The 21,527-nt window shown below is 35.1% G+C and overlaps 1 protein-coding gene across 9 annotated transcripts in view; it reads left to right on the top strand.

The window, feature by feature from the left end:
- Positions 1-2,251: 2,251 nt before the first annotated feature.
- The window catches only part of LOC105225223 (Ca(2+)/calmodulin-responsive adenylate cyclase), a 135,842-nt gene continuing 116,566 nt past the window's right edge, over positions 2,252-21,527 (top strand). For 7 of the 9 annotated variants that reach the window (XM_049455241.1, XM_049455240.1, XM_049455238.1 and 4 more), the window contains exons 1-2: positions 2,252-2,389; positions 9,336-9,858. The gene's annotated coding sequence lies outside the window, so the exon portion shown is untranslated. Of the gene's footprint in view, positions 2,390-8,050; positions 9,859-21,527 lie in introns of those variants that run through there. The other 2 variants (XM_049455246.1, XM_049455245.1) reach the window with 2 other exon arrangements.

Raw genomic sequence — 21,527 nt, 5'->3', positions numbered from 1 at the left:
TGTTTGTTTACATGTCAGCAAGTCTTGGGATATTTATCGTTCGTTGCGATTTTCACGAGGCAATTTATGTGTTGGAAATATTTGAGGTAGTGTACGAATGAAAATATTGCGATAAAATAGTTTTATGCAAGAAAATAAAATTTTCTAATAAAAAATTATTTGTAATAACTGTTAATGTAAGAAAGAAGTTAACGAATATTTGCTCAAAAATATATTTGTATCATATTTACACTTGTATTCATGTTTTTATTGAAAGTATGACTTAGCGCCCAAAAGTAGACTACGTGGTTGAAGAGGCCTTGTAAATAGCGGTTAATATGGCAATTTGGAAAAAATTATCAGTACGAAAGATTAATTTAACGAAAATCATGATCAAACCGTTTAAAATTTTCGATATATAGAGCATGGTGTATTTTATTACTGAATTTATTTGATGACTTAGCGCCCAGAAGTAGACTACTTGATGAAAAGGCATTCTAAATGGCGGCTAATATGTATATGGCTAATAAATAAATTAAAAAAAACAATATTTTTGGCTAGCTCTCTCTGTTTTCTTAACCAATATATATATTTGTGATTTTCGTCATTTGAAAGAAGATTTTATTTTTCTTCATGGTTTGAACTACCCTTCTAGCCTATATTTTTGTATTTCTGAATTGCGAATAACTATTGCTCGAGGCGTAACTCTGGGAATTACCTTATTTTGACATTAAAATGCCATTAAAAATATTATATTCCTTATCTGCCTAAAATTATGCAATAAATTTGAAATTCTTAATATATTATTTATTTTTCAGTCCTTGTTATGGTCATGACTAGGTTTTATCGTGTTGAAATTTTAATTATATAATAATTATAATTTGCTTTTAGCTCTTAAAAGTGCACTTAAATGGGAAGTACCGACAAAATTAAAAATATAGAGTCTACTTTTAGGCTGTTTGAGTCAATAGAAGCCTGAAGGAAAAAGTTTCCAATACAAGAACTTAATTCGGATCTTTCAGTTTGTATGGCAGATATATGCTAGGGAACAACCAGAAAGGTAACTTCTTGATGAGAAGAATAGAGTCTACTTTTAGGCTCTTTGAGTCAATAGAAGCCTGGAGAATGACTGCTAATAAGTATTTTTTTGATTTATTTATTCAGCGTGCGTAAAAAACTGTTTTTGAAAACTTATATCGGTTGAGAAAGTACTTGGAAACCCTTTCGTCAATATTTCATGCTCTAGAGATTAAAAAATAGTTAAAAACTTGTAACGTCATAAATAATAATTAAGAAAAAATTAATTTATTGTGTTAATATGCGAACATTTTGACAATAAGTCACAATAATGTTATTTTCTTCAACTTAATCTCTTATCAACTGAACATAACCTAACCTAACCTAAAATTTCGTATTCTAACCCAACTTATGTTTATAATATTTTGAATATTTTTTCTCTGAACATGAAAACCCAAAAATCACGGAATACGACTTGGGATTCCTGCAGTTTCTTTATAAAACATAAAATTCTTAGACAACTTCCTTTCCTTGAAATTTTTTTTTTATAATTTCTAGAATTAAATTTATTTTAAAATTCAAAAAGTGCCTTTTTTAAGTTTATCCGCAGTCTAGCCAATCTCTAAAGAAATTCCCCCACTTTGACAGTGCAACTGTACTAAAAATCATGCGCACACCGATAGACACCCACACAAAAGAAGAGACATACGCACATAATTACTTAAGAATGAAAACAAAACACACACCTGAAATGCCCCAAAGCCCAAACAACTCACACATACACACACACACATACATAAACTTGGGGAAAACTGGCCAACGCAGTGGAATAGAGCACGCACGCTCTCCGCCACAGGCAATTGGAGTGCAAACAACACACGTATAGTGGAGCACGATAGCACCGCAGGCAACAAACAAACACGCGCAACTCGCTACAGCATTGACACCAGCCAAAAGCAAAGCCAAGTGGGAGCGTGCTTTACCAAGAGAGCCATACAGAAAACAAACGCGCTCTCGCCGCCTGCCAACCGCTGCCGTTGGGGCATGTGCCGCCAAGAGCGCCGACAAGTACTGCCTGTTGTTGTTTTGGGGTAACAACAACAGTTTCATTCATGAGTCGGTGGACCATGCGAGAGCGCGGCACGACAGCGCAGCGAGTACTAAAAAATCGTGCTTGCAGCGATTGCGGGAGCAACCAATGACAGCGGTGGCAGCGCCGCAGAAGCAGCAACAGCGCCTTTTTATGAGGGTAGCGTGCAGAGTGCGAACAGTCTTCATTTTTAACTCGTCGTTAGCGTGTCTGAGCGCGGAAAACAGTAAAAAGCGCGCTGGCGACGCAACGGAAAAGCGTAAAGCATTTTTTTTCAGCAGCACACAAGTGTAGTGCAATAAGGTGTGTGTGCGTGTGTGTCACTTGAGTTTTTGGAGGACTGTGTGCTGCATACATACATACATAGCTGTTGTGTATATGCAGTTGGGGAAAACATAAAACGCCTGCTTAAACAAATGTTTGCGTTGAATTATTGAAGTTAATATCTTTTCGAATTGAAAGAGTTCGTTTTTTCTTGTTTTTGTTGTACTTCGTGCACTACTACTTGCTGCTAATTCGTTGCTGATAGCTTGCTACGTTCTCCCTGCATCTTTTTTGTTGTTTTTTGTGCTTTAATTCGGTTTTGGTGCTTCATTTTGGGTGCTCAAGTCCACAGCGAGTGACGTAGCTGTGTGCATGTGTGTGTGTGCGCCTGTATGGGTGTGCCTGCAAAGGTGTCCACAAATGTGTTGTATGCTTGAACGCGGCGCTTCGTGTGCATTTGAGACGCGCAACTTGCACGAAAAAAGGTCAAAATTGGTGATAACAATTCATTTTGCAAATATGACGAATATACAGTTACAAAAGTGTTGTTAGTTTATTCAAATGCGCATTGTTTAACATTCGGTGTTGAAAAGTGTGAAATGTGAAGGTGTCAAACAGCAAGAAAATACATAAAATACATGTGTGTTTGTGTGTGGCACACAGTGAAAAGTAAAAAACGCGCATGAAAATCGAAGAAATACAAATCATGTTGAAGCTAAATTAAGAAACAAACGAAAAAATCAATAGCAACAAAAATAAAAGGCCGCAAATAAGCATATAAGTAAAAAAGCTTGAAGCATTGGGTGTAGTGAAACACGGTATTGAATTTATTTGATTTGAAGAACGCAGAGTCTCCAGCTGAGCAGCGTGGAAATTGTTAGATAATCGCGTATAAATTTTGTGGGTGGCGAGCAGCTTACAAACAAATGTGTTCAAAAATGCAAAGCAAACAGTAAAATAGAATAAAAAATAACAAAAATAAAATAAAAATAAAAGTAAAAAATGTCATGAGTACGTGTGTATGTGAAAAACAGCGAGTGCAAAAACTAAAAAAAAAATACAAAACGAAAATGCTATTGGAATTGTGTGAAAAAATGCTTGAGCTAAACGCGAAAAGCGCTTACAGCAATATATATGTACATATAGTGTATACTACTTACATATATACAAAACGTACATAAATAAAAAAAACAAGAAAAAATGTAGATTTTGCTTGCAGCGCAGCTATAATACCCTTCACAAATCAAAAAGTTTCTATACAAGCACTCGATTTGGTTTTGCCTGTTTGTACGGCAGCTATATGCTATAGTGGTCCAATCTGAACAATTTCTTCTGAGCTTGTACCGTTGCCTTGGACAATAATTCATGGCAAATTTCGTGAAAATATATTGCCGAATGAAAAACCTTTCCATACAAGCACTTGATTCCGATAATTCAGTTTATATGACAGCTATATGTTACAGTGGTCCAATCTGAACAATATATTCGGGAATTGTACGATTACCTTGGACAATTATTTGCGCGAAATTTTTTGAAGATATCTCATCAAATAAAAAAGTTATCCCTACAAGAGTTTGATTTCGATCGTTCAGTTTGAATGGCAGCCATATGATGTAGTGGTCCGATCTGAACGAATTCTTCAAAGGTTGTACAGTTGCTTTGAACAGTAAACCATATCACATATCCTGAAGAAAATTCGTCAAATGAAAAAGTTTCCTACACGATAACTAGATTCCGATCTTTCAGTTTGTATGACAGCTATATGCAAGAGTACAACAAGAAAGACAATTTCTTGGGGAGAATAGCCCTGTGAAAGATTTCAGTTCAATATCTCAAAAACTGAGGTTTTAGTTCACATATGTACAGAAAAACAGACGGACATGGCTAAATATACTTAGCTCGTCACGCTGACCATTTATATATATATATTTTCTGAAACCACCGACGTTTTGTTCTGGGTATTACAAATGTTATGCTTACCATGTTAAGGGTATAACAAACTAAATGTTGTAAATAACTAAAAAAAACTGAAGTAAAAATGCACAAAAATGCACCGCCACTCGCGTCTACAACAAAAGTCGCAATAAAATAAAAAGAAAAATGAAAACAGAAAACATAAAAACAAACATAAAACACATTAAACAAACTACAAGCGTACGCTCAAAAATTAATTAAGCCGCTTATGCAGCAATGAAACAGCACAACAACAACAACAAAACCCATAACAATAAAATAGCTTTTATTTTTATTTTGTTTATTTCTGTGCATGTGGAGTTCTTGGAATCAGCGTAATCAAAAAAAAAAAGAAACAACCTAACAAACTCGGTTTTTAGTTTACAAAAACGAGTATCTGCAACTTGGCGCTTACAAAGACCCCGTGTAAGTGCGATACGTTTATTGTTTGTGTGTGCTCGCTCAATGCTCGTACGTGGCCATCGACATTTAGAACATTCCTGTTGTGGGCTTCTTCTTAAGTCCCCACACACACACAGGCACACACACGTTACGCTTTGCTCTTGAAGAGTAACCGCGTTTGTTTGTTTGCGTCGAAGCTCGCTGGAGACACAGAAGCAGCAGACAAACAGATAAACGATCAAACAAACAGATAGTCTATTTAAAAAGGCAGGGGGACCGTTTGCGAACTTTCGTAATGCATAGACAAACAGTGCGACGGAATGCGGTTGGGGTGCAGTGAATGCATAAAATGCATGAACTTCTGGAACCCTACAGTTAGAAAGCAGAAAACATATATGTATATCTGTTCCGATTTTTCTAAAAATTCTCCTAGTTGTTGTTGTAGCGATGGTATTCTGTCGAATTGACAGTACTTGACCGGATAAAAAAATCCAAATCCGTTTTGATTACGTAGACCCGACTGTCGTGGGAACGTAGTTCTCTTAGTCGCATATTTTGATGAAGGAAAGTCTATATATGTATGTATTTCACATTTATATGAAAGTCCTTAATAAAGTAAAAAAAACATTTTGGTTAGTCTTTCTTATTTTGAGTTCTAGTACTTCTTATTGACTTTATAGTATTTTGTTTCTTATTTTCGTGCCATGGCCAAGTATTCTCGTAATTATCCCATAAATATTTGAATACAACTCTATAAAAGTAATGATTTTAAACTCTGTTGTGTATTTTCCCGAAATGTCTCGTTTTTAAAGTAGATGTTTTGACGTTAACCTAAATTTTGATTTTGGAAAGCGTTATTAGTGTTCTGAAAGGTTTTCTCAGACGGAAATTCTCTAATCAGAGTTTGAGGAGTTCCCTATGCTAACGAGTAGAATAGAGTTATACAATTATATACACAAAATCTTTTTCGAATGTTCAATAGATATTAAATAGTAGTGACAGTAGTCTTAGCCGATTTTCTTCTCCTATTAATACATTTCTACATGCTCTCTACATGTGTTTCTACATGTTTTCGTAAGAATAGAGTAATCTACAAGTCTTGAGTTGCCTCGGAAAGCCTTATTGATTCTATTAGAAGCTTTCTCATGACAGAAATTTATTCAGATGTTTTGTAATTGTCTGCCGAGGATTAAACCCCATTAAAAAACCTCGTTTTGTGTTACACGAAAAGTGAGTTCTAACCAAGGTTGTGGCAAAAAATACACAAATCTAGCCACTACACCATTGCGTTATAAAATATTTATTTAGGCATTACATTATTGATTTTCTTTCCAAAGTATTTCTTCTGGTGATTTGGGAACATTGTTGTTGAAGGTGCTAAGAATAGTTCCCTCGCATGATAGAAGTGCAAATTTAAGAAGTTATTGTTATTTTCTGCTTAAAATTCGTAAGAAGTTATCTTGATATTTTTTTTTAACAGGGATGAGCTAACCTTAAAACGTGTGATAGCTTGTTATAGCAACATTTGCTTATATCAAAAGTATAGTGCATGCATACGATATTATATCCCAAAAGTTAATTCTATTAGTAACAAAAAATGTAAATCCATTATTTTGGAATGGTAAGCTAAAATCAAAATTGTTTTCCAAGAAAACGACTTTTAAATACAGTTTAATTTGCTTATAGCCATAAAGCAATTGAAAAATTAAGCCTGAAAACATGAGCTATAAAAGCAAAAGTGATCGGCTGAAAATGTAGTATTCGTCGAACGAGTGAGTGTCTTAATATAAAAACGAAGCACCAATAAATGCATTAAGCATAATTTTCAACGCTTGTGCATAATTTTTAGAAATCATTATTTTTTCGATTAAAATTAAGAATATTCGTTTTTTTTTTGCCACGAAAACTCATGCAAATGACCCACAGTGCAATTGCTGCTCCTCATAACCAAATGTTACTCATCAAGCGAACATCTTCAACGGATTGTCGTGCTATATATTCTCCATTTACTTCCTTTTACTGCTGCTTATTGCTTTTGTTGTCGGTTTTATTTTGTTGTCATTCACACAATCGTCTGTATATACATACATACATACATATGTAGGCATGTATGTATGTATGAGTTTGCCTGGCTTCTGCAAAGTTTTATTACGACGGTACAAGCAACTTAACCACATACATACATATGAATCTACTTACTTTGTACCTTTTACACAAAAAAACTTATTGACAAACATACATACAATTGTACATACATACATACATATGTACCACCCCACGTATGTGCTCGAAAATATTTATTTATACTCGTATTTGTACAAATGCTGGTTGGTACCTTAGCGCGCTGCCTTTCTTGCTTTTTTTGTCTTTCTGGCTTTTCGATGTTGCGCATTTCACGTTTTCTGCACTTGTGTGTATTTCAACTGCTCCACCTTACCCCTCGGCATAGCTGTTGCCATAAGTTTTTTTTTCTATTTTTTGTTTTCTGTGTTTTTTGGCCATCAGCAGTAGTCCATTAGTTGTTGTTTCTGTTGTCGTTGTCCGCTCTAAACGATTCGCTGGCTGGCTATTTATGGCTGATTGTAAGCTTGTCGGACTCTCGGCATGTGCTTCTTTCCACTATCTGCCACTTTATATATGTATATATGTATGTATGTACATCCACTCAATTATGCTTTCCGCTCAGCGCCATTTCCGACCTTTTCGCTATTACGTGAAATTTTACGCATTCTCACGGTTCCTTCCAGCCAAGCGAATATTCACGATTTCAATTTGTGTGTGCTTGTCCAACCAGAAAAGGCTTGGCTCATGCGAAGTCGCTTTGGTGGGCCTCAACGTGCTTGATTGTCGTAAGATAATAGTAATAATATTAACTAAGTGGCGCTTAAGTTCTTTTTGAGAGTTTAACGAGGCTTCGTCTTCAAATTCGGTGTTTTGCGTTAGTTGTTCGACTCTAAAAGCTTCAAGGTGATTAAAATGTGTGGAAAAAGTCAAACATAGCGTGTACTCGTATCTCTACTGGCGTAGACACCGTTTTCTGGCGATTATAGCCGAGTTAACAACAGCGCGCCAGTCGTTTCTTCTTTTTTCTACGGGGCGCCAATTGGAGATTCCAAGCTAAGCCAGGTTCTTCTCCACCTGGTCTTTCCAACGGAGTGGAGATCTTGCTCTTCCTTTTCTTCTCGCGGCGGGTATTGCGTCGAATACTTTCAGAGCTGAAGTCTTTTCGTTCATGCGGACGACATGACCTAACCAGCGTAGCCGCCCTCTGCTCATATTCGTCGTTTCGCAGAGTTGTTTGACTCGAAAACTCATAACGTCGACTCAAATGTTGTCGAAATTTACTTCTCAATTGCCTACTTAGTTCGAAGTAGCTTGAAAAATCATCCTCTACCGTTTTTTACCTTGCCTAGCCGGTGATATGAACCCAGATCCATCATTTCACAACAGCTTTTGTTGCCATAACCTTAAAGTTCCTTAAAGAGTTTGATATAATTTATACGAAAATGTCTAGGACCAACCATTCATCCATCCAGAAAATCCAATCATAGCATGGAACTTATTGGAAAAATCATGTTCCATTACTTTCTACTTCGCCTTGCTTATGTTAGTTGCAGTTTGTTGGTGCTACAAGCCTCAAGACCCCTGAAAAGCTTGATGAAATGTGTACTAAAACATCCAAGGTCAATTGTTCACAGCTGAAAACTCAATGCCAGCGGGACTCGTATTCGAAAAATTAAGTTCCACAATTTTGAAATATTGCTGACGAACCCGAAACCAAAGATTTAGCAGCTACGCACTCGTTTTACATCCGCACCACGTGCACCTGCAGCTCATACCGCCGAAAACGAAACACTAGCAAAATATTTTGACATTTCTAAGCGATTGCCAGTTGAGCATTTGCCCGACTCCCAAAGGTTAACGCCAAGTTGAAGCAATTCCCATAATGCACATGCCCCAAGCTGGCTACGATTCTATCGACAGCAACTCCATTCTTATTTATTTGATTTATTTTTGTTGTTGTTTTTAGTATTTTTTTATATAGCTGAAGAAAAGCTACGACAACAACAACGCGAGAGTCTGTAACCGGCTTCCCAGACACATGCTTGCTGCTACTCGCTGCATACTGCTTGGTGACCACATAACATACATATTTACATATAAATTTACATTTACCGGTATCCCAGCGTATCTTTTAGATACATCGCTGATGACATTTTAACAATTTACTTATGCTTTATTTGATTACTTTTTATGCACAAATTCAAACGTCGTTGCACACAGATACATACAAGCATATGTATGTATGTGTAATATATTTGTATGTATGTATGTATGCACGAAGTCAATTCGTCTTTTGCAAGCTCAACATTTTGTGCATGGCATATGTCTGTCCGTCGCTAATGTCTGCACGTTGCCAATGCACATACATACATACGCCATACACACATATATTTACATATATACATAATATATAGAGTATATATGTGTATATGTCTTCGTATTTGTTATGTGTCTGCCATCTTTGCAGCTTCTCACGTTTTGTTTTCCTGTCGACATACACACAAACAGCTTTCTCATGCAACATTCTTCTTCTTCTTTTCATTTTTCTTTCTCACTCACTTTACAGCTCCACAAACGACTCTGTTGAAAGTGCAATCGTATAAAATACTAGTAATAATAAGGAGCTCCACTTCTAGTAAAATATAGAAAAATAACGAAAATCGTCGAATTGTGTAAAAAAATTGTATATACCAACATACACACACATACATATGTATTTGTGTTAATAAAAAGTGTAAAAAAGTTGAGTAAATAAATCACAACAAAAAGTCTATGTAAATGAGTGATGTGAAGTAAACAAAATTGAAATTTACAACAACATATAATAAAACGAAAACAACAACAACATTAAATAATTACAACAACAACATAAAAATTACAACAACAACACAAAATAATCACAACAACATTTGAGTGCTTGAGAAAATTGATACAGAATTGTTGCCTGATAGTCGCAGTGTACATACACACATACAAACATCACAGCCCGACTGCGAGTTGCACTCGTTGCGCTGCTTCGTCTGCTACAAATTGAATTTTGTCTCCTCGGCGACGCTGTTGCATAGATTTCCGGCAGCGTTTTGTGAAAGGTAAGTGATAAAATAATCATAAATCTTTGCAAGTTTTTTAGTGTCTCAAGCACCAACTAGCATAAACAGATGGGTCTATATATAGTGCACATATGTACATATGTATAAGTACGTGTGTGAAAAATAAAATGAATAGTGACTGATTGTCGTGCCGTTATCAAAAAGCTGCGCTCTTGAAAGAGATTATTTTTATTCATAATAATATGAGTAAATGTCAAGTGAATTATATATGATTTTGAACGGCGAATCATAAATTACACGCTGCCAAAAACTGGGGTTATTGGCTAGGGGGTGAACAAATCAATCAATCGAAATCGAACAAAATATGTAAGAAAAATTGGTTACTTCGGTTGTTGCCATACACGCACTTGATTTTAGTCTTTCCGTTTGTATGGCAGCTACATACTAAAGTGGCCCAATATCGGCGGTTTCAACAAATGAGCAGCTTCATAGGGAGTAAAGTACGTGTGAGAAATCCGAGATCGATATCTCAAAAATTGAGGGACTAGTTTGCGGGAACACTTCTCCAGCTGCTGGATGGCAATGAAAGCATAACACCAGGAGATGATAATAGAGCAGACGTTCCATTGCCCGGCCATGAAGAATTGACATTGTAGTTCAGCGAATTAAGAGACAACGGCTACGCTGGCTAGGTCATGTCGTCCGAATGGATAAAAACGTTCCAGCTCTGAGAGTATTCGACGCAGTACCCGCAAGGGGAAGCACAGGAAGAGGAAGACCTCCACTCTCTTGGGGAGATCAGGTGGAGAAGGACCTGTTTGCACTTAGTATCCCGAATTGGCACCAAATTTTGAAAAGAAGAAACGACGGGCGCGCTGTTGATAACTCGGCTATAGCCACGTCTTGCTAATAAAACTTAGTCCATGATCTAGAACTTAACTTAACTTAACTTATCCCGCCGTAATAATACATGAAAGGAAGCTGGGATACCATGTTGTATTTTATACATTCATTATTCTCTGCTTTATCCTGCCAAGGACTTGCAACTTACTTTCACTTGTCAAAACGTGCCATTAATTTCCAAAGAAAACTTCCAATAGTTCCTGTTGCTTCGGCAGCAACTCAATTTGATCCACCAAATGAGACCATAAAAGCGCCTGTTTAGCACACATAAATGAATTTCGATATGACGCAACCTTACGCAAAGCGTAGCGACCCAGAGCCAACGCGAAACAAAAGCTCAGCTGTGACCGCGTGACTGGGGTAAAGTTACCCCAATGTGAATTCGACAAAAACAGCTGCGGCTTCGCGAAAGTTCGTAGTAAAACGTAGTAAATGTAATGGGTAGTGAACCACTTGCAAATTGTATTTAGATTATTGTGCACTTTTTTGCACAAGTTTGAGCTTGAAGGGTAACCGAAAACATGTTGAAGCCACTATGTAAGGTTAGTGGTTAGAAAAGTTTAAAAGCAACAGGGTAATTTGCTCATTAAGGGTGCACAAGCGTTTACCCTTATTTTTCGTGTGACTGCGAATTAGTTATACGCTTTTGTTAAGAAGGGCCTGAGCAGTGTGCTGGTCTTTTGAGCAACCCTCTTTAGTTATCAGCAATGAAGGGTTGTTATGGGCTTAAAAAAAAGTTCGTAAAACCTTCGAATAATCGAACAATTGTGTTTATTCGTGAGGCCGATCGAGTTTTGATTAGCGTTTAAAATGCTATTAATTTCGTCTGAGTCAAAATAGGGAACCCTCAATTAGATATTTTGTTGTAAACAATTGTTTATTAAATCCATACATATGTATGTCTCTTTTGTAAAAAGTTAGGTTAGGTTAGGCAGCCTGAGCATTCAACTACCCTGAATATGAAATTAAGGTAACAGCTCTCAATCTCAATATAAACACTGGTCGCCATTCCAGTAAAGTCCAATTGTAAGGACAAAGGAAGAAAGTTTTACATTTTCTTTGCTGGCTTGCGAAGTTTAAAGGTCGTTTCGCATTCTTTGCCATTCAGTAGCCGTGCTTCTGTTTAAAACTTTTATATTTTTGGAGGTCCTTTTGTCAATGTCTGTCAGTTAAGTTCTGATTCTGGTTAACTTAACCAAGACTGCTTCTTTCGGTAAAGAACCTATTTTAAGCAGAACTTAACTGGCAGATGGCTGCTAATCAGATTTGAGAAAGCGGCACTTAGAGTTTATATCTGTCCTATATAATGTGTGTATGATTTCAGAGCTCCTACAAGACGGATGAGCTCGAGAGTCTATATACTTAAAATATTACAGAGTTATATCGTAGTGCAAACCTCCGATGTTCAAGTTTCCACTTTAGACAAAAAATGTTTGAAAATAATTTTCGTGATGACGAAATGAACGGACTTAACGTCTTCGATATACTTGGAACTGGTACTCAAGACTAAGTAAGGAAATGAATAATACTCGTACTTATACATATATAACAGTTTACCAGTGAATTTTATTTGTTATTGTTGGTTGATTTAAGAAACCATAAGTATTTCTCTTCATATGGAATGCAGTTCCAACACTTCTAGTCGGGTTTTCAGGGAAGGTTTTCAAAAAATCAAAGGAAAGGAAAATACTTAAGTGGTTACATGGGTTTCTTTGGGTAAAAACAGCCTTTCTTCAACAACGTTTTCGCATATAAAAATTCAAATATTTTAACAGAAATTTTTGTTCTTACAAACATACATTATTAACAAAGAAATTCAGAATTTTTTGGGAAAAAGAATTTTTAAACTCGGCCATTGCGACCATTTCCGGTGACCCCTCAGAAAAAATATGCACCCGCTTTGGCAGGATAACTAACAGAGCCATCTAAATTGAAAAATTACCTTTTTTTGTTAAAATCTTACCATAGAACTTGGACGAAGGAAAAAAACTGAAAAATAGATTTTCGGCAGACATTCTTGCAAAAAAAATTAAAATTTCGCGACATTTATTTTCAAACAATTGTAATCGAAAAAACACTCCTTCTTCCAAGTCTTTCAGAATAGTATCTTCTAAGCCTGTATAAAATTTCAGGAAAATCGGTGGAGTAGTTCTCGAGAAAACTTGCCAGCCGACTTCAAAAACACAGTTTCGAGAAAAATGGCACCTTAGTCTAGCTAGCCTTGAGCGCACAAGTTCTCAAAGCGGTATCACCGAAACTATCAACTTGAAAATTTAGGATCATATTCTAGAAGTGTTGTGGAATTTAATAAAACAATAAAAAAATATCGATTTTTGGAACCCGTAAGCCCATGTCACCGCTTAAGGTCTTGCTCTGTTATTTTATTGATTATATTTTATAATATCCTGACGAAATTTGGCATAGATTGTTGTCCAAAGCAAATTGTTCAGATGGAACCACTATAATATTATAGCTGCCACACAAACTGAACGATTAAAATCAATATGAAGGTATTTTTATACCCTTTTATGCTATAAAAAATATACCTGTAAAGGGTATTATGCTCTCGGTAGTCAAGGTTGTTGTTCTTCTTTTTTACAAAAATTTTCCTCCTTGAAAATTGTACAAACTTTGAATAGTATATACTTCAAAAGGAGGTCTGAGAGTATGAAAGTGTATTCCCGTGTACTCTCATACACATTTCTTTCCATGTAAAAAGTTCAATTATATAAATATACATACTTAGGTTCATATGAAAGTATTTACATATGTATACTTAGATATGTAAGTACCAACCAAAAGATATGTTGTATATTTTATTGCCTTTCGTTCCTCCATTGCAAAGTTATGTTCCTTCCTGCTAATAATACAGAATGTTTTATTGTTTTTTTGTTCAAAACATGAAGGACTGGTGAAAAGTGCGCTCTTCACAAATATTTAAAAGGCAGCGGAAGTAACTAAAACCATAGCCATTTTGCCAACACAGCAAAAACAACAACGAGTGCCTTAGCCTACGCCATTTAGTAGTTTGCTAGTGTACCGTTTTTCCACACAATGCATCCTTTATTGTTTATTCAGGCCACTGGCAAAGTGGCGAACTTGAAAAATCTTCTGCCTCGGCCATTACCGTTAGTTATTGGCTGGCGCAAAAATCGATAAAACAGCAACAGCAGCCGGCTCGCTGAGCCATTCGGGAAACTATGAGTGCCTATGTGGCTCAATAAATACATATATGTATGTATGTATTCTCATGTAGGTACATACTTATGTAATAGGCTGTATAAAGCCCCATATGTGCTCGTGAAATATGTACAAATAATCGCTTAACTTGATCGTTCGAAAAGTGCCTTATTGTTTTTATTTTATTTATAGTTTTATTTTTGCTTTTTGTCGAAAATCGCTGATAATTATTCTGCGATAGAGTTTCGGTTATAAAATAAAGCGGCTTTGTTATATTCAATTTCCTATTCGAAATAGCAGGAGGTAAGATTGTGAAATATGGGACTCCGTTCTGGTTATGTAATAATGGAGGAATGTTGAGTTCTTTATATATATACATATGTGAGCATTAAGCTCAGTGTTTATTGCCCTCAAATGTGGAGTCATTGACAGACTTTTATATTTACATATGTACATACATATAAAGACTTGAAATGCGTGGATGTTGTTTATCTGTGAATGCTGTCATTCAAATTTTATTTTAAAATTATTTTTTGACAGTAGATCAATATCAAAGGTTATACTTACTTAACAGTATAACTTCCCTATTTGCTCGAACATTATCAGAAACGCCTTGACAGTTTTCAAATAATCACTTTTTGGGGTCTGTTCGATATCTCAGATTCCACGTCAGGAGTTAACTGGAAACAAAGTCATATTTTAAATCCTCGTCTGTCATTTTAAATATTTTTCAATCGATCTCATATCTGAAGACTGAGGTTGAAACATCTTGACAGTCATACCTTTGGAGAACCATGAAACCTAACCAAAACTGACATTAGGTGTCTCTACAAATTTGTCGCTTTGTTAGAGTCTTTATGATCAATTTTGAAGGACTTTTAGATACCATAACGGACCAGCGATATAGGCGATCCAAGGGATCCGTTCCCACGACAGTCGAGTCTGCGTAACCGGAACCGGTTTTATCCGTCCCAGGACTGTCTACTCGACAGAGTTCTGCCGCTACAACAACAATAACAACAACAACATCTAAGTGAGATCCCTTTTAGAATCAGCCATTTAATATAACCTTACCTAACATATAACCTAAAAGTATTGTTTTCTCCAGAAATACAACCCTGATAGACTTATAATACATATCGTACTCTATACCTAACATAGAACTTTTAGATACCATAACGGACCAGCGATATAAAAGATAAAAGGAAGAACTTTTTTAGAATCGATCATTTAAACTAACCTAACCTCACCTGTACCCAAGAAGTGTTATTTCATCATGAAATGCATCCCTGATAGACTTGATATACATACATATATATTTTGTACTTAACTTAGGAACTGTTGGAAGCCGAACGTCTACTTTTGTCACTAACTGTTTCTGCATTTTGTTTTTTCCTTGACAATATACATGTGTCTGCAATATATCCTTCTTAGTAAATATATACTTACATATGTATGTGTGTATTAAATGTATAATATGTATGTATGTTATAGACATTCATCTTGAAATCCCTCGAAGCTTTTGAACTTCAAACACAAACGTTGCCACTACTAAATAAACATTGTAAACTTATTCTTGTATAAATAAGACAGTTGCTTTGTCTTGGCTTTGTCTATAGTCGACGTAAACGCTGCCACTGCTGCAGTCTCAACTGCTGCCACAGTGGCTCCCCAGCGTCCTTGTTTGTTTATGCCGCTCCAAAACACTGCAAAGCGATTTGCATATAGTGGATCGATATGAATATTCTTATACATAGATACATAACTATATGTACATACATATGTATATACTTGTGTACCAATCATCCCATAAGGGTATAGTGTTTCGGTAGGGTTTAACTGTTCAACGCACATATTTATTGTTGACATGGTCATATGATGCATTACATCTAATGCCTAAGTATGAGAACTGAAAATTTTAAATTTGAGAATACGGCAACCTTGTTTAAAAGATATTACGACAGAATTATTTAACATTTTAGATAATCAAACTGTTATATTGTACAATATTTCATGTGAGTGAAAAATTAATAAATTTAAATGGTTGGCAACCCTTCTCCAAAATATTTTCAACTATAAGCATTCTTATACGAGTTTTGTTGAATGTCTTTTCATGATGAACTCATTTATCACATTATTGAATTTAACGAAAAATTTCAAAATACGGCAACCTTGTTTAAAAAATATTACGACAGAAATTTGTTTAAAACTTATTTAACATTTTAGATATTCGTTGATGAACTCATTTATCACATTATTGAATTTAACGAAAAATTTCAAGTATATGGCAACCCTGTTCGAATTTATAGTATATCCGACATAAATTATTCTAAAAATTGCTTCTTTTGCTATTCATATTGAAGGTATTAGTTTATTTTATTACTTTCAGCGAATCAAAAATTTTGAAACAGATGGCAACCCGTTTGAAAAATATTTCATACTATAATTTTTGAATCTGTTCAGTTTTCTAGTTTTTTTTTTAATTATTTTTAAAACTATGAACAATTTTTTAGTTATGTTTTAAAAAGTTAAAAAATATGGCAACCCTCTAACTGCATTATAGTGAACAATATCAAGTTCGAAAACAGTTCAGACCCACTAATGTCTCGCTAAGTACTTTTTATACTAAGAAAATGACGAAATTTCGTTGCAGTCGATCGATTTACTAACTTGATTTAAAAATTTTAACTTCAAAATTGGGTTTTGAAATCAAAAAAACTAGGTGTACACTCCTTTCTTTAATATTTACATGTTTGTACATATGTATAGTGTGTATGTTTAGAAACAAGTGTATCTACATCATGTGCAATATTGCCGGTAATCTCTTAAATCTCCCTTGACGCGAAACTTCACACAGTTGTCTTATTTGTGTTCGTAAACAAAATTCACCAGAATTACGCATAAATGCCACTTATTGTTTATATTCTCGCTTTATTTTGTTTACAACGCCGCAGCACATCCATATTCATGTACATAACATCTCACACATATACAATACATATGCATTTATGTAAATTAACCACAACAGCCGCGCGAATGAAAGAAGGCACATTAAAGTCACTCCGACAACCGTTCACTTTAGTTTAGTTTAGACGTCATTAAAGGGCGGCTCCCACTGATCCGTTGCTGATTGAGATTTACTTCATGAACTGATTATTCACAAATTTCATTTTGTTGTTATTGGTAAACAAAGTTGTTGTTTATATTTTATTTTTAAATTATTCACTAAAGATTTCTTTATTCACTTCGCGCTGATTTGCTAGCAATCTGCTTTAGCATATTATGACATCACGCAACTGGGCTTTGCTTTTATTAATGAAAATTTTCTTATCGCGAAGACATGTAGTCTTATTAAAGGCAAATATTTATTTTACAATAAGTTAATAATAATACAAAAATTAAAAAAGGTGAATATACCGCAATAAAAGTGTCTTTAATTCTAATTGCTCTGGCGCAGCGCCAGTTTGTCTCTTGATAAGATAAATTTTCTGAAGGTGAATGTATTTGATTTGTTTACAAAAATTTATTGTTTGTTGAGAGAAATTTGCAGTTGCCACTGTTTAGAAATAAAAATCTGATTTAAATAGGAAATGGGAGAAAATTTATGTGTAATTACACCAGGTGGGCTGAAAAGTGTTTATAGTTATTCCGAAATAATGGAAATATGGCTTCATCATTTTACACCGATGTTCAGTCGGTCGGCATGCTTGTGAACTAAATACACACATACAATATATTGAGTCGAATCTACAGCGTCGGAAGACACATCAATCTATCATTAAATATTTTGAAATTAAACTACTCTCTCGACTATTAGTTATAAGTACATTGTTTAAAGTTTCAATAAGTGGAAAGAGCTCTTTCAACATACGACACCTTGCCATAAAACAAACTGATTCCGCGTGTGTACACTCGTGTGCTGAACACAATACGACGACAGACGACAAACGACAGTACGAAAGTGAAATGAAAACAAAACAACACAGCTGTCCATTTTGCATGTACACAACGTTGTGGCCATACTAATACCTTGCACTTCAATGAAATTTTAATATTTTTTTCAAAGTGAAATTTTGTATGCAAAAAATAAGTAAATACATAGGTATATATTTTTGTTTTAAATTATCAATTGTTATTACAAATGATATAATAGAGCTATTTTATGCTTTTATTTGTAAAATAACGTCAAGTTTGTAAGAGCTGTGAATAATTTTACATTTACATATTAGTGGCATCACCACTCTTCCTCATCTCTCTATCTTCCATTCTACTGTCGTTGGCAAAAGGAGAATTTTTAAGTTAGCGAGAATGACAACTGTCGGCCTACAGTCGTGTATTCGTGTCGTCGTCAAAATAAGTGTCCATAAGAATGTGTGTATTATTTGACAGATGTCGTTTGTCGTCTGTCGTCGTTTTGTGTTCAGCACATCGGATTGAACATCAGCGACAAACAAACATAAATCCTTATTGAACAGAAATGTGAAAAGAACGGTAAGAAAGATCGTTAGCTGTTCTTATCGGTCTACTTTTATCGCGTTCCTACGTTAGTAACTATTCCATCTCTACTCTTCAAGTAAACTATGGGCTAAATCACTGATAACTACCCATTAACGCTACTGGAGATTTCAATTTAAAAAATGTAAACGAAAGAAGAATATTTGAAACATAAAGCGAGTTTTGAGGAATACAAATAACTTACAGACAGATTAAAAAGTTCGAAGCTGAATAGTAATAAAAGCATAACACCAGGAGATGGTGAACCCAATTCCCCAATCGATAACAATGGAGCGGCCATTCCATGGCACGACCATGAAGAAGTTCGAATAGACTGCCGAGTGAACTATTCAAATACGCCTTGACCTACATCATTACGAGAGCTACTATATATATTTCTGGCCTAATAATGAAAATAGGCATATTTATCAACGAAAATGTTTTTTTTTCCGTTGGATTTGACTCGTCACACGGTCGATTGCTGTTTTGTTTCGGGCTCATACGCATAGATCCATGATTCGTCACCTGTGACGATCTTATAAACGTCTTTTGAAGCACCGCGATCGTATTTTTTCAGCAATTATTTACACCAATCCACCCGAGCCTTTTTTGAGCGATTGTCAAATTGTGCGGGATCCAACGAGAACAAACCTTTTTTACCGCCAGGTGTTCATGCAATATCGAATGTATGCTGGTGGGAGAAATGCATAGACATGCCTCTATCTGAAGGTATGTTACATGACGGTCTTGCATTATCAGTTCACGTACGATATCGATGTTTTCTGGCACAACTGCTGTTTTTGGACGACCTTCACGGAATTCGTCTTTGAGCGAGCGTCGGCCACGATTGAATTCGTTGTACCAGTTTTTCACAGTGCTATAGGATGGTGCTTCATAGCCATACAAAGATTTTAGTTTATCGATGCACTCTTGTCGTGATAATCCACGTCGAAAGTTGTGAAAAATGATCGCACGAAAATGTTCACGAGTTAATTCCATTTTTTGGCCGAGATGAATTTTTTTAATTCCCTGTAAATAAAACAATTCACGATTAAATGACAAAACGTTCTGAGTGATGTTATGCTAAAAAATGTCAAACTTTCCAATGGAAATGTCAGATTGCACCTGGCAACACTTAGTGTTGCCTAGTCCAGAAATATATATAGAGCAGCCTACGTACAAGATCAAATTGATGCAGGAACTGAGGCCGTGTTCGTCACCAGAATCGTCGTATGTTGGTAAAATTGGGCTGAGCAACAACTTAAAAATGATCCGGATTTTTATCGAAAAATCATCTTAAACGATGAGGCTCATTTCTGGCTGAATGGCTTGGATAATAAAAAATGTGTTATTGATCATCCATGAGTCATCAGTTACTATTTGGTGCGGTTTATGGACCGTCGGCGTCATTGGGCCGTACTTTTTCCGAGATCATCAAGACCGGCACCTTACGGTGAATGCGACTCGCTATTGCTCAATAATAACCGAATATTTTTCGCCCAAATGTTATGTTATCTTACAAAATGGCTCAGTCAATTGGTCGCCTCGGTTGTGCGATTTTACGCCGTTTGACTAAGTATTTCCTGTGGAGCTACGTCAAATCTATGGTCTATGCCAACCACCAGCGACGATTGATGCACTTCGTACAAATATCGAACGTGAAATTGCAGCAGTATCGGTCGATTTATGTTTTAAAACCGTCGGCAATTGGGTTCAGAGTCTGGACTTCTGCTAGCATGGTGACTATGCAAAAAAAATGGAGTTCCATTAATAATGGCATTAAATGTACTTTCACAGGAAAGAAAGAATTTTATTGGTATCCCAAACCGTTTTTATTTTATTTATTTTGTAGAGCTCTTATTGAAAATTCGTTATTACATAACTAAAATTAAAAATCCCTTAGTGAGAAGTTGTCGTATTAATAATTTTCAAATGGTACACATAAATATAAAAATAAATAAAAGTAGAAAATACAAAAGACTTAGGCAACCGCAAATTACAAATTTGACGGCAATCTTAATATATGGACACAATTTAATTGCGCAAATTTAATACACAAAGAAGTAGGATGAATATGAACAAATTTAAGTGTTATACATAGATCTTTATGTGTGTATTTTTGAATGTCTATTCAAGTATGTATTTGGTATTTTTGGGTTAATGTTCATCTTCCGCCGCCACAAGTTTGGCAGCCATAATTTATGAGCTTTCCTTAGAGAATATGATATTTATATGTATGTAATTATGTATGTTTGTACATAGTTACCCCTCATATATAATTTTAAATATCTATATGTGTATATGTATGTATTTCTTGGCTGGATGTTGTGTTTGCTGACGCAATTTTTTATGTTTTTCTTAATTTTTCTTTGGCCTTTTGTTTTCATTGGATGTTTCTTAGCGTGTTGGATTGCGGTTCGACGCTCGGATGACATAATTTTCATTAGTCAACATGAAATTGCAATTCGACACATTAAAGCTGTTGGGCACAAATCCTTTTACGCCTTTGGTGCTTAATTTTTATGCCTTCAATCCCAAAGATCTCGTGTTGCTTTCATAATATTTTTTTGTTTGTCGGCTTTGTGATTCATTATAGAGGCTATTAATCTTCTCATACATAATACATACATATGTTTATGTACACATAAATATTATATACTTTTATAAATATATTTTTATATAAACTAGTAATACATTTTATTTTTTATTTCCTTCCAGGTAAAAATCATCTCTAATATTAACCGCTAAAATCAGATAAGTTTTTACTAAATGTTCTAATTTATGATATAAGGAAATTACTTTCAACATTGAAGATTTAAGGTAATTTAAACATAGTTTCAATGTAAAATCTAGTATCTGAGCAAAAAAATTTAATATTATATATTTATATGAAATTGTGCACAATCTATCCAGGAATGTAAAGGACCAAAATCATTGTATCTATTTTATATTCCTGCCACATTTTAGTACATCATTCAAATACGTGCATATACCATATGCACATCTCATGTATTATGCAACACTCGCGACGGCAATTGTCTCCCCAATACAATATTTCTTAAAAATTCATAAAGAAATCCACATGTTTCTGCTACAAAAAGAAAAGAAGTAATATATGTATGTATGTACTC

The sequence above is a fragment of the Bactrocera dorsalis genome, chromosome 4, assembly GCF_023373825.1.
Source record: "Bactrocera dorsalis isolate Fly_Bdor chromosome 4, ASM2337382v1, whole genome shotgun sequence".
Classification (NCBI taxonomy): domain Eukaryota; kingdom Metazoa; phylum Arthropoda; class Insecta; order Diptera; family Tephritidae; genus Bactrocera; species Bactrocera dorsalis.
This window is presented reverse-complemented; position numbering and strand designations above follow the sequence as displayed.